Genomic DNA, 12,848 nt, shown 5'->3' on the forward strand with positions numbered 1-12,848 from the left:
CTTTGCTTCTCACAGCTAGATGGGCTTGGGCCAGTATCTAGTGGTTAGACACCCAGGATGGTGCTAAGCAGCGTACAGAGAAGTGTTCAGTCCAAAACATGAGAAGTGCAGGCATGAGAAGCCATGCTCAAGGTCACCCAGAAAGAGGAGTCAACTGCAGCTTCAAGGGATGGGTTCACCTCCAGGCCCAAGAGCCCAAGAGAGGGAACAGGAGGGCACTGAAGGACCAGATCTGGTTGGATTTCACATACAGGCCACAGGTTACCTTTCTGTGCTTCATCATTGTCCTTGAGGGTAATGACATCCAGAGGCCCTGACAACATGAGTATCAATGTGCTGGAGACATGTCCACAGCTGACAGGCACCAACCACATGGATGGCACAGTATTGTCCTCATCGACATGCCAGCCACTCACATGGCTAATAGGACCATCACTGAGGAAACAATGGGCTCCAGAGGCATGGTTGAACCTGTAGCACTGCTGAGAGTAAAGAGAGGTAGGGAAGCATTTCTGGAGGAGAGGACATAAGCAAATGGGGGAGGAAAGACGTTTGAGCATGAGTCATGTATCCCTCCATGGTCCTGCCCTACACAGGTGAGCAGGTTTCCCTTTGGAACTGGATGGAGAGGTAACAGTGAGATGACCCCACTCCCATGCCTGCTTGTTCTTGGAATGAACTCCTCTAGTAGCTGGGCATGAAGCTCTCACTAAACAAGGGTTGTAGACTCAACAATTGCACAATCTATAACAACACTGAACCTGTACATGAGACCATCCCAGGAGCTCAGTAGGAAGATGTGTTGGATTTGAGAATGACATCCTTCTCTTGGATCCCAGGAAAGCAGGCAGCACTGAGCCACACAATGGGACAACCTGGGCAAGAAGATGGTCTCTGGGAGATGCATTTCACTGTATAGGTGACCCACAAACATACAGGACCCTTTGAAAGGACGTACCCAGATTCCCCCATGTTCTTGTTTGTCCAGGCATGACAAAACTAGGGAGGCCCCCTTCTAATATCCCCATTCAATGGCATTACAAACCCTTCCCTGATTACCTGCTCAACCCAGCACTGCACACATTCCACATCCTCCAGTCCATCCTACTGGAAATTTCTTAAGTGTATCTTCAAGCCCCCATGCTGCATGAATAAAGAGATCATGGCATCGTTTTTTGTTAATGACTCTGAAGGGCTTCGTTTTTGAGTCTTTCAAAAGAGATTCATTCTATGATCACATTACAGCATCCATGAGCTAATGTTCAATTAGAATAAAATACATTTGGAATACTTGAAATGTAGATGCGTAAAATGTACCTAAAAACCTTGGATGAAGCTTGAAAGTAAGAAAGAAGAAAAAGAAGCTCTGGGCTTCCTTTCAGGTCAATAGAGGGAAAGAACTGAGGACATAGATCTCATCAAGCAAGTGATGAATACAGGTTCATTTGGTAGGCAGCAATCTTTCTTCATGCTGAATTACTGGAGGAAGATGCCTCAAGACTTTGAGTGAGAGTGAAGTATAAATAGAAACATATTTGCAGAGCACGTGATTTGGCCCCAGTTTTGTCTTACCAGACACAAGGATCCCACTATCTTCAAGAGTCAAAGAATTCCCAGATTACCTGTCCTTCCCTCACAGCCTCCCTCCCTGGTATATCTTGGGATATGCTCCTGGTAAGGGTCTGGTTAAACTATGCACTCATCACTTCCCCTTAGGTATGCCAAGACCTGCACCTGCACATTCTTCCATCCTCCTGGATGCCCACTTGCCCCTCTTGGTTGGGGACACCGTGGTAACAATATGTACATAATCCCAGGTTCACCCATTGCCACTCACACTCTACTGGCCATGTCCTGACAACAAGGTCAGATTCACTTCTTGGACTGACTCGGCCAGAAATGGGTAAAGGATGTGGAGTTGAGCATTTGACCAGGGTCACAAGGCAGGAGGGACTAGGCCACAAGTGGGGAAACAAGTGACAGACACCTGACTCTGGGTGAGCACTGCTCTGTGTTCCAGTAACTGTTCCTCAACCTACCAGTTGGAACATGGTGGGCAAGTATGATGAGGGAACAATGTTTCCCTGACTGAGGTTTACTCTGTACTGGGATCACATACTCAGCACGGGGCCTGGGACACAGTGACACATGAGACAGAAGCAGATCAGTTGTTCCCAGGGTCCTGAAGAGGTGAAAATGGAGAGTGACAGCTGAGTCGGTGAGGGTCCTGTTTACAGAGAAGAAATGTTCTGGATGCGACAGTGCTGATGGTTCTTCAGCATTGAAATGTATGCGTCGGGATGCTGATATGAACACCTCAATACAATATTAAAACATTTAATTTAATATGAATTAAAAATTAATAATAAAAAAATTCACAAATAATGTAAACCATGATAAAATAATATATAAAAAAGAATAGGAGGGGTCTTGTTGGTGAGGGGAACACTGGGTCCTCTTCTGCAGCTCCTGGATGTTGACATGGAAGTTCCACCTCCCTTGAAGCTCCTGCCTCACCCAGTGGACCTGGTGTAAATAGGGGCTCCAGCTCTTGAGCTCGTCCCAAATCCAGAGTTGAAGTGCTTTCTAACTGTGCTGTTGGGACAGCAGGTGGTAGCCTTGGTAGTACAGGTGGCACTGGAGACACAAAAGGAGTATATTCACCAGCATGACAGCATTCCCAGGAACCTCTCCAAAGTCAGAAAATATCCCACTACCTGTGAGATGCCCAAACCCCTGATTCACAGGCCAAGAGCTCTTCCCAGGGAGAGGTCCAACAAATATATATTCTCACAGTCCACTTTGCTGCTAGCCCAATACCAGCCCTGGGGCCTCATTCTTTGGTTCTCCCCAATATCCTCCCCTCAGGCTCAAAGGAACCAAGCACAGTCCTCTTACCCTCTGGCACAGCCTCTTCTATCTTGGGACCCATGGGGAGTGCTGGCAAGATGACATATGAGGAGGGGCAGTGTACTGGCCTGGTGACCAGGATCAGATGCAACACCTGTTGTCGGGCTATACCCTGGCTCATGTTTCCCCGAAGGGAAGACGTTACAGAGAACTCCCTGCCCAGGGGGGTGGGCACCAGGCACTGCCCCAGCTCCTCCAGGATGTTGTCCACAATGATCAGCTGCATTTGGCGGGTGTCTTCTGAGACCACAGGAGTCCGTTCTTCACACTGGAGGGTCAGGAGAGGAAAATGCTGTCAGTAGTAACACTGGGATCACCAAGAGAGTTGGGAAAAATGCTCAAACCTGGAAATCCCAAGTCCTCACAGGGAGTGGAAAGAGGTGGGACATGGATGTCTTTAGCAGAAGAATGTTTTAAACCTTAGTGCATTCAGGTTATTTTTTAACCTCAGTAATAGCAGCCTTCCTTTATAAAAAGTCTGTCATAGTATTACCCCCTTTGTCTTCACAAATCTGTGCCGTTCTATAGAAGAGGAAACAAGGGCTGGCCAAGACCATGTGGCTGCTGGAAGACACAGGACAGACCCAGGACCCTTTGATTCTACAGCTGCTAAATGTCACCTCTGTGGTGCCTGAGGCTAGGTCTGCCCCTGTCATGTAGGAAATTCTCCTGAATCCTGCCTCTTCGCCCAGATACGCTCAGGGAGACTCACCCTGGGATCCTGTATTTTATTTCAAAGCCATGCACTTCTTTCTTTTTCATATTAAAGGAAGCTTTGAGAATCTGAGTTAGCCCTGATCCTGTAAAGGGGAAAGCGCCTGGAAGTTCCAGGGTGGGAGAAAGCCCCTGGAAAGTCCAAGGATAGAAGCTGATGACTCAGTAGAGAGAAGTTCCGTATGACATTTAATGAACTCAAATGCAGGTCATTATCTCATGGGGCAATGTTAAATTATAAGAGCAATGTGATGTTTTTGTCCTAGTGGACACCAGAGTGACAACATTAGAAAGTTAGATCATATGCAGGGTGGATGGATGGCAGAGAAGTAGACACCACCATCAAAATGCTTTGGGATCCTTGAGGGCTTCAAGTGATTTGGCCCCTGCCCTTCAAAGTTTAAATCTGCTTAACCTTCAGCCTCACCATCTCATTCCTTGGCATTTACTCTGGGTGACTGGGACACATTAGGGTATTCAGGAACATACAATGTCTCTCAGGCTGGTTGAAAAAATTAGCAGAAGGAGCCATGTTAAGGACCAATGGTAGTGACAGGCGGCCCCTGTCAACTCTGTCCTCCCTCTGAACCTTCACACAGCCCTGTCACCTGACATGGATGGATCATGAAGGTGAGCTCGGTGTGATGGCATGTTGCAGAAGCACATGTATTATCATATAATTTCACTCTCCCCACGTTTTTAGGCAAAACAACTCAGGAAGACTGAGTATGCCTAAGGATGGAGAGGTGTGGAGGGCCTGTCATGCTGACAGCAGGTGGGACACCTAGGTGCTAGAGCACCTGGGGGCAGGTAGACAAAATAACCAAGGACATGTCACTAAGAAAGGCTGTCATGGTCTGTCATGAGGAGGAATCACTATGGTCGTCTCTTTTGTGATGTTCCAGGAATCACTGCACCTGGTCAAGGCAGAGACTGGATGCAGAACTCCTTGGAATAGAGGACCAACACAGGGGAAGCTCAGGGAGGAGTCTGGGAGTGCTGTCTGGGCAGGACTTGAGACCCAGAGCCCCCGGCTGACTTGGGACCTGGGTGAGGACCCTACTGCTGCCATCTCACCGCCAGCCTGTTCTGATTCCTTTGGGTACTCTGGCCTGCCAGCGCTGTGGTCATAGACGTATTGAAAACACCATCATCCAGCTCTGTGCTGGTCTCCTGGGGGGAAATCTGTAAAGAAAAGACCATCAACCAGGCAAGGAGGAAAGGAGGTGACAGCTACACAGGGCTGGGTTAAGACCTGGGCAGGTGGTGCCACTCCAACTCTTCCCTGCCCACCCTAGAGCCTGGACGTGTTGGGGTCATGATGAACCCACCAGATGTCCATTCCCAGCCACCTGCTTCTACCCGGGGTCTGTCCCCACTCTTGTCCCTCCCCTCATGCACCCACAGAGGGAGGGGTGCTGCTGAGACTTCCCAGGCAGGGCCACAAAGTCAGCTTGGGGCATCCCCCTTCTGGGACCCCTGGGTTACCCTTGGGTTCCTCCTTGAAAAATGCCAAAATCTCCGAGGGTGAGAGCTGAGCCAGCGCCTGCACTGTTGGATAAGGCTCTCACGGTGGAGTTTCCTGGACCCACGGCCTCGTGAAGCCGGTAGACAGCAAGAGAACATGTTGGTCTCTTCAGCCTCTCTACCGGAGTGAGTGGTTAGGGGTTGACTCTGGAATGTAGGTGCCTAGTTCTTGGGGTTCCAAGCTCTGTAGGGCTCTGTCTCCAAGGAAGTGAGGTCACTTCCTGGGTCCCCCTCCTTCTGTCCCCTCTGGATGAAAGCTCCCTACCTTTTCTCTCCTCTTCCCTGTCATCTCCAGACTGCACAGTGTCACTCACACAGCCTTCCATGCTGCCCCTAAGGCCTGGGGACATCAGGAAACAACTGAGGTGTCAGAGCCTAGGTGAGACCTGGGTCTCTTCCTCCCAGTTCTGTGACCCTGACACTCCTTGTGCCTCAAAGTGTCCCCCAATTCCCCCCTTCTCCTTGAGGGGACAATTCTAGCTTCTCCTTCCCAGGGACATCATCAGATGGATGTGCAACAATTCCTATAAATCTGCAGGGCTGGTGTGACCTGTAGCTAAGTCTTTAGCTTAGAGAAGGAGGAATTGCCAGCTTGGGTGTGAAGAAGCAAGAAACACAACTCAAATCAGGGCTGAGCAGTGGGGCTGTGATCTTGGGAAGGTCATGAGCACTCTTGGCTCCATTTCCCTTTCCCTCCAGAATGGGCTGGAAATTCAGTGAAAATCAGAGCCTCTCACCCTGGAATGAAAACCCTCCAAAGGCTTCCCATTCCATTTAGAATCAGATCCAAGTGCCTCACCTTAGTAAGCATGCTGGGATGGCTCAAAGAGCCTTTCCAGAGCCCTTTCCTCCTGGTCTCCACATCCTGATGTAATCCATTCCTCTTGGGTGTGGGCTGGACTATGTGTCTCACTTCTCAATAATATAACATGGCAGAAGTGAAGGGATTGATGCAATTTCACCTCCAAGCTATAGTTAAAGGAGATTTTGAGAATATTTTGGTGGTTGTCCCTTGCCCCAATATCACTCTGTTATTTTGTGTCTCTTTGTTACTCTCAATCTTTTTCCTTCTCTATGTCTCCCTCTCTCTCTCCTGCTCTCTCCCTCTCTCCCTATCTCTCTGTGTGTTTCTTTCTCTCTGTCTCTGTTTTCCTGTCTCTTCTACTCACTTGCACTCTTGGGAAGCAAGCTGCCATACAGAGAGGTGTCTTCTCCAGAGGCCAATACACAAAGGCTGAGGGAGGTCATGGGCCACAGGCAGGAAGGATCTCAGGCCCAGCATCCAGACTGGACCCTGCCACAGCCCCAGGATGGGGATGGAAGCAGTTCCTCCACAGTGGAGCTGCGGGTGACATCACAGACAAAGGCTGAGGTATGGCCTGGAGGCAGCAGCCCCAGCCAAGCCCTGTCCACATTCTTGGTCCACACAGCCTCACACTCACAAACACCTAAATCATCTTCAGGGTGGAGGACCTGGGCTTGCCCTTCTTCCTCTCTCCCTCCTCCCCTCCTAGCTTGTGCCTGCAATATCATCTGCCTTTCTCACCTCCTCTGGCCACACACCCTCTGCCTCTGAGTCTGCACATTTGCACCTCCTCTCAGCAGATTTCCTGTGCAGGGCTGGCCCCTCTGATCATTATGTTCACAGCACAGATGTTACCTTACAGGGAGCCTTTGGGTCACTCCCACCTGGGGGCCCCCAGTCTGCCCTCTCAGACCCTGCTTTCTTTTCACTAGAACATCTGCGCTTTTCCTTTCTAAAGTTTTTTTTTTCATGAATTTACCAATCGCCCCCGTGGACTTTGAGTACCTGGGTGCAGAGGCCATGTCAGTGGTTTTCAGCACTGGAACCAAGCTCCAAGCTACCAGTGGCTCAGGTGAGGAATTGGGGCACAGATGAGGAAGGGACAGATGAGATCATCAGAGGCCCCCAGACAAACACATAGACCTCTGACCAGCTCAGAGCATACAGGTGAGTGCTAATAACAGGATGTACAATCTTAGGCAGGCGAATAGCCAGAAATACCCAAGTGTGCCTCCTTCCTGGCTCCTGCATCTCCAGAAGCCTCCTGGGCACAGTTGGGAAACAGGCTGCTCCATTGTGACCAGACCTATCACTGCAGTTCTGGGCAAGAAAATCACCTACTGAAACCTCACACCTTGAGTCAAAAAGCAGCCCCACTTCCACCACATGGAGCAAAGGAGAAGACATTCTCTGCACCCTCCCAAGAATCCCCTCCCCAAACCTCTTGGCCTGCTAGTGCTCAGAAGCAACCCAGGGAACAGAAAGAATTTCCCAGGGGCTCAGAGCACACTAGGCCATCGATGGAAAACTGAGACTAAAGACACTTATCTAAACCTGTGAAATCCTGAGATTCTTCCACTCCAAACACCCCAATATATGGAGGTAGAAACTGGGGCCCTGTATCTGCCCTGAACACTAGGGGCTCATTCTCCTTCTAGGTGCCCAAAGAGAACGTGGCAGGATGCAGCATTCTCTTGTCCAGTATGCCCCAGAGATGGCCATGGCAGAGAGACCACTTGGGGCCACACGCACTCCCTGCCCATTAACCTGGCATCTCCTTATCCTACTCCTGTTGGGGCCCCTGGCCATGTTGTCCAGAGGCTGATTCCACTGCCCCATGGCAGAGCTGCCTCCCAGGGTTTTTCTCTGCTCCTTGCCACCTCCTTGGTTCCAGCTCCCTTTCTACCTCACACTAGCATTGTCCCCATCATTAGTTACTGTGTTTGTGTTTTGGTTGTGTTCTCTCTTTCATATCGTTTATTAAGATGCAAGTTACAGTTATAATGCCAGGAAATTGTCCAAATTTAGGCCCTAACAAGAGGATACCTTCCTGGAGGGAAGGCAGCTGGTCTCTGGACTCATCTGTCTCATGGGAAGGCACATGGCAACATCTGCTGTCCTTCTCTCCTGGCTTCTGGTTTCACCCGGCTCTGTCAGCTCCTGTATGTGCTTTTGGCATGTCTTGGCATGTTTCCTTTCTGCCTCTCCAAACATATGTGTCCTTTCCAAAATGTCCCTCTCTTGCAAGACAGCAGTAAGTGGATTAAGAGCCACTGCGAATAGGTGAGGACACATCTCCATGGAAACAACCTAATCAAAATACCCCTCCCAGGAGAGATGTGCACCCACAAGATGGGATTAAAAGAGCATGCCTTTCCTGGGGTCCATAACAGTTTCAAACCTGCACATTCCACCTTTCAACTGAGAAAGACATGTTCTTTACCAATACAAAATGCATTCATTCCAGCACAATATTACAAAAGTTGTAAACTATTTCAGTTTCAATGCAAAGTCAAAAACAGTACAAACTCATGGACTCTCATAAGGCAAATTTTGCTATGGCTGTTGACCTGTGAAGCTCACAATAAGTTATCTGATACAAAGGAGGTATAGTCATGAGATAAAGGCCACAATTTTGATAGGGGGAAGTTTACAGGAAAACATTGGTCACTGGAGCAAACATTTCTGACAACCAGCAGGGAAACCATTATTAGATTTCAAGCCCTGAGAATCATTTACAGAATGATGCTTTATCCTTCCCAGGGACATCTTGGAGCTTGGAGGAGCAGCACTCACACTCTTTCCAAGGCCTTACACAGTGGCTCTTTCTCTTCAAACACCTATATGAGTATTGCAACATTGCAGAACATAGGTGAGATCACCTTGCTCTTGACTTCATCCTCCCCAAGCATATGGGAGGCACCTGGACCCTCTGCCATCTCCAGGGCATATGTTCAATTCCTTCAGAAGAGTAGGGTGGTGGACAGGCTCTCCACAAGCCCCTGTGTATGTGCTCCACCTTCACCAATCAGGTTTTCTGTTGTTCATGTTTTTCTAGGAAGTCGTTCATTTTGTCTATATTGTCTAGTTCTTTTTAGCATACAGTTGCTCATATTATCCTTTCATTATCTCCTTTATTTCTGCAAGGAGTCAGAGGTGAATGGGGCACTAGAAAGAGCTCCTCTGTGAAGTTCTTTATTTCCCTACAGCCCAGGTTGTTTTCTTTTCTGCTGGCAGACAGTTGCAAGTTTAGTGTCAAGGTGGTCTGGCTGTGGATAGGAGGGAGCCAGTGGGGTTCAGGGCTGACCTGCAGCTTTTTGGAGTATAAAGTAGACCTGATTCCACTTGCCCACTTGTGGTCTTGGTCTGGGCTTAAAGACACAGCCCCAGGCTTGGCTGCTCAATAGTAGAGTGGATGCCTCCAAAGCAGAGCCTTTCCTTTCTGTGCAAGCATATGCAGGACAACCAGAGGACATTTAATGGAGATCCACCCCATTGTGGTACTCTTCAAAACTACAAGGCATCAAATGGACCAGATCACTGTCACATTTCACACCACACCCATATCTTGTGACGTTTTGAACCTGGGAACTATCAAATTAGCCAAATAAGCCTGAGGGCCTTTGTGAGCAGAAAGGAGTGAAGCAAATGTCAGGGCTGGGGACACCCCACCCATGCTTCTGACCCATCAGGCTGACCCACGTCTGGTGGGTCTAGCCAGGAGCAATGCACATGCCTCCCTGTTAAGCCTGGCTTGTACCCCTGTGGACAGATGAGGGTTGAGTATGTGGATGGCCACAGGGCTTGGTGCCATGGAGAAGTTCTTTTCTCTGGTGGGCTGTGGTCTGCTTAGTTCAGGTGACCAATTCAGGGCCTTGGGATCTGGATTCCACATTTCAATGATGGTTGGTACATCCTTGGAGGTGTGGGCACTTTGATCTCCATGTACTTGTGGCTGAATAACAGTTCCACATCCAGAGTATATCCAGCAGGTTGCAAAGATGATGCTGGTGTGGGAGACATGTGCCCTACATGGCATCTCGAACCTCCATCTGCCAGCTCTTAGCCCCCAGGTTGGAGGGCTATCATGACATGGTCCCCAGCCAGCCCTGGGTAGAGATGGTCACCTGGGAGCACGACTGAAGCCATGGCCAAACCTCCCCTGGTGCCTCATGGCCCCACTGCTGGGGTCTTATTTGCAGAACTCCACGCAGCAGGTCAGTGAGGGTCTGATGGGTAGGGTGGTCTTCACAAGCCCCTGTACAGGCATGGGGCCCCATGTGGACCAAAGGTGCAGTGCTGGTACAGAGTGAGTGTGGGTGGTTTGGGGTCTCCTCACCCAGAGCCCTGAGGGGCCAAAAAGGGCCCCATGTCCAGATGCCACCTGGAGTTCCCACTGAGCTCCCTCCCTGGGTTTTCCTCCTGAAATACATTTATGGTTTACCTCTCTGATCCTAGGGTCCAAGTAGTAATCTGCTGTTCCATCCTTCTACACCTTCTCTAACCTTACTAATCATGCCATGCAGGATGATTCTTTTCAATCAGGAGAGGCTGGGGACTCATGTATCACTATCTGCTCTCACCCTCACAACACTGCAAATGTGCACAAATCTACATTTTCTTTTGTATGTGAGATTTGAGATTCCATCTAGGGAGTCCCTATCCCTGGTGGAGTGAGAACAAAAACCCCATTGGCTGGCACATTTCCCGGGTACACTCAGATAACTGTAATGATTCTGGTTGTGGTTCATTTAATCTACCCAGATTTATTGAGTACCTGCTATGTGCAGGCACATTTCAGGCTCTGAGCATAACATAGTGAGCCTATCAGATAAAGATTGTTACCTTCTGGGCTTCCTTTCTCATCAGAGAGTCAGACAGGGATCCCAGAACACATAAGCATGGAGGATGCACAACATGTTAAAGGGGACCTCTCATGATCCATCTAGATAAGGATGTATCCCCCCATGTTTTGACACTTCAGCCAACATCCAGGGTCAACTGAAAGGTGAGTGATCTTTGCATCAGGAAGAGGGTCACCTGTCTCCACCAGGTGTGTTAGTTTGGGAACTGTTCCTGGGAGTCTGTTCAGGTCTCTGTTCCCAGATATTTTTTTTTCCACAACAGGGCTGAGGCCTTGGGCCTCCTCTCAGGAAGGAAGGAGTCACAGGGATCTATGAATGGGGTCTCGGCCCCTTGGGAACAGAGGGGAGGCTGGTGATCAGGAGACAGCCCCTCCGGGAGCCTGTCCTACATGGAGCTCCCCATGCCAGCTCTGACTTGTAGCATCCTGTCTACCTTCTCATTTCCCAGCTACAGCACCTGGAGTTCACTGAGGAAGCACTTAGTGAGGCCTTGGCTTGTGGAGCAGGGCAGGCACAGGAGTCCAGTCCACAGTGTACCCTCAGAGGGCAGAGATGGTGACAGGACAGGCCCCTGACTTGGTTTCCAGATTGCCCCCCCCACAATGTCATGACCTCCATCCTCACATCTGGCAGGATCAATACTCAGTGGATTTCTCTTAACCCCCACATATTGCTGCTTACAGGTGCTGCTGGGCTGCACCCAGATCGAATATCTGGGTCAGAACCACACCGCCATGCACTTGATTGCTGCGTCTATCTTAAGTCTCTGAATTTATTGCAGGTCTGAGTAGCTATGCTGGGCTCCACTTTTTGCTTCCAAGCTTTGGATTCTTGATTCAATGACAGCCAACTCAGAGGTGAGGAGGACTGGGGCTGGGTGCCAGTGAGCCGGAAGGGAGAACATGGGTTCAGCACCCAGAAACCAACTTCCAGGCTAGGGTGGGCACAGGAGCAAGGGGGAATTTCAGAAGAGTCCTCTGTGGACATCTGTTTTGTGGTTTAGATGATCCATATTGTTGAAATACATGTATCTTGAGAATGTGTATCTGCTGTTGTTGTATGAAGTATTCTGTAAATGCCAATAAACACAGTTGATGATGTTGTTCACTTTAATTATCTCCTTACTGATTGCCAGCATTTTGGATGTTCCCATTATGACAGGAGGAGTGTTGCAGTCTCCAAGTACACAGTGTGTTTGTCCTTTTCTCTTGTAGCTTCATTTGATTTCGCTTATGAATTTGGATGCTCTGTTGGTAGTAGCTACTCATTAAAGATAATAATGTCTTCTTGGAGAATACATCATCGAATGGTGTACTGATCTACATAATCTTTACTGATACTTTCCCTGTTTAGAAATCTGTTTTGACTGAAATTAAAAACCTTCTTTAGTTTTTATTTTCAATGTATTGGTTTAAGTTTTTTTTTTTTTTTTTTTTTTTGCATGGACAGGCACTAGAAATCAAACCTAGGTCTCCAGCACAGCAGGTAAGATCTCTGCCTGTCAAGTCACGATAGCCCACACTAACACTTAAATTATATAATATAAAATATATATCCAGGACTTCTGGAGAAGATGGCAGCTTAGTAAGGTGCGTGCGTCTTAGTTCCTCCTCCAGAACAACTACTAAATAACTAGAAACAGTACAGAACGGCTCCCAGATCCACGACAGAGATCAGAAACACAGTGTATCCCAGTCTGGAACAGCTGGACCGGCTAAGAGACTCCACTGCGGTGAGGTTCTCGAGATGTATGTGCTTCCCTGGGCCGTGGCGGCTGGTGGCCAGAGCCCCTCCTTCCCTCCTTCCAGGGCCGGCTGGGAGCTTCAGATCAGCAGTTCCCCAAGCCGCGGCGGCTGGCGCCCCTCCCCCACACGCAGCTTCCCGGGCCGGCTGGGAGCCTCAGATCGGCAGTTCCTCAAGCCGCGGCGCTGGCAACTGGCGCGCCACCCACAAATGCGGCTTCCCAGGCCAGCTGGGAGCCTCGGATCAGTGGTTCTCCAAGCCATGGCAGCCAGTGACCAGAGCCC

The 12,848-nt window shown here is 49.3% G+C and overlaps 1 long non-coding RNA gene across 5 annotated transcripts in view; it reads right to left on the reverse strand.

The window, feature by feature from the left end:
- Positions 1-2,321: 2,321 nt before the first annotated feature.
- Positions 2,322-12,848, reverse strand: part of LOC143673795 (uncharacterized) — a 31,094-nt gene continuing 20,567 nt past the window's right edge. For 2 of the 5 annotated variants that reach the window (XR_013170657.1, XR_013170656.1), the window contains exons 2-6: positions 5,951-6,120; positions 5,113-5,491; positions 4,702-4,809; positions 2,899-3,178; positions 2,322-2,637 (exon numbers count right to left, since the gene is read on the reverse strand). This is a non-coding gene — a long non-coding RNA (uncharacterized LOC143673795). The other 3 variants (XR_013170658.1, XR_013170655.1, XR_013170654.1) reach the window with 3 other exon arrangements.

Source organism: Tamandua tetradactyla, chromosome 2 (assembly GCF_023851605.1).
Source record: "Tamandua tetradactyla isolate mTamTet1 chromosome 2, mTamTet1.pri, whole genome shotgun sequence".
Lineage (NCBI taxonomy): Eukaryota > Metazoa > Chordata > Mammalia > Pilosa > Myrmecophagidae > Tamandua > Tamandua tetradactyla.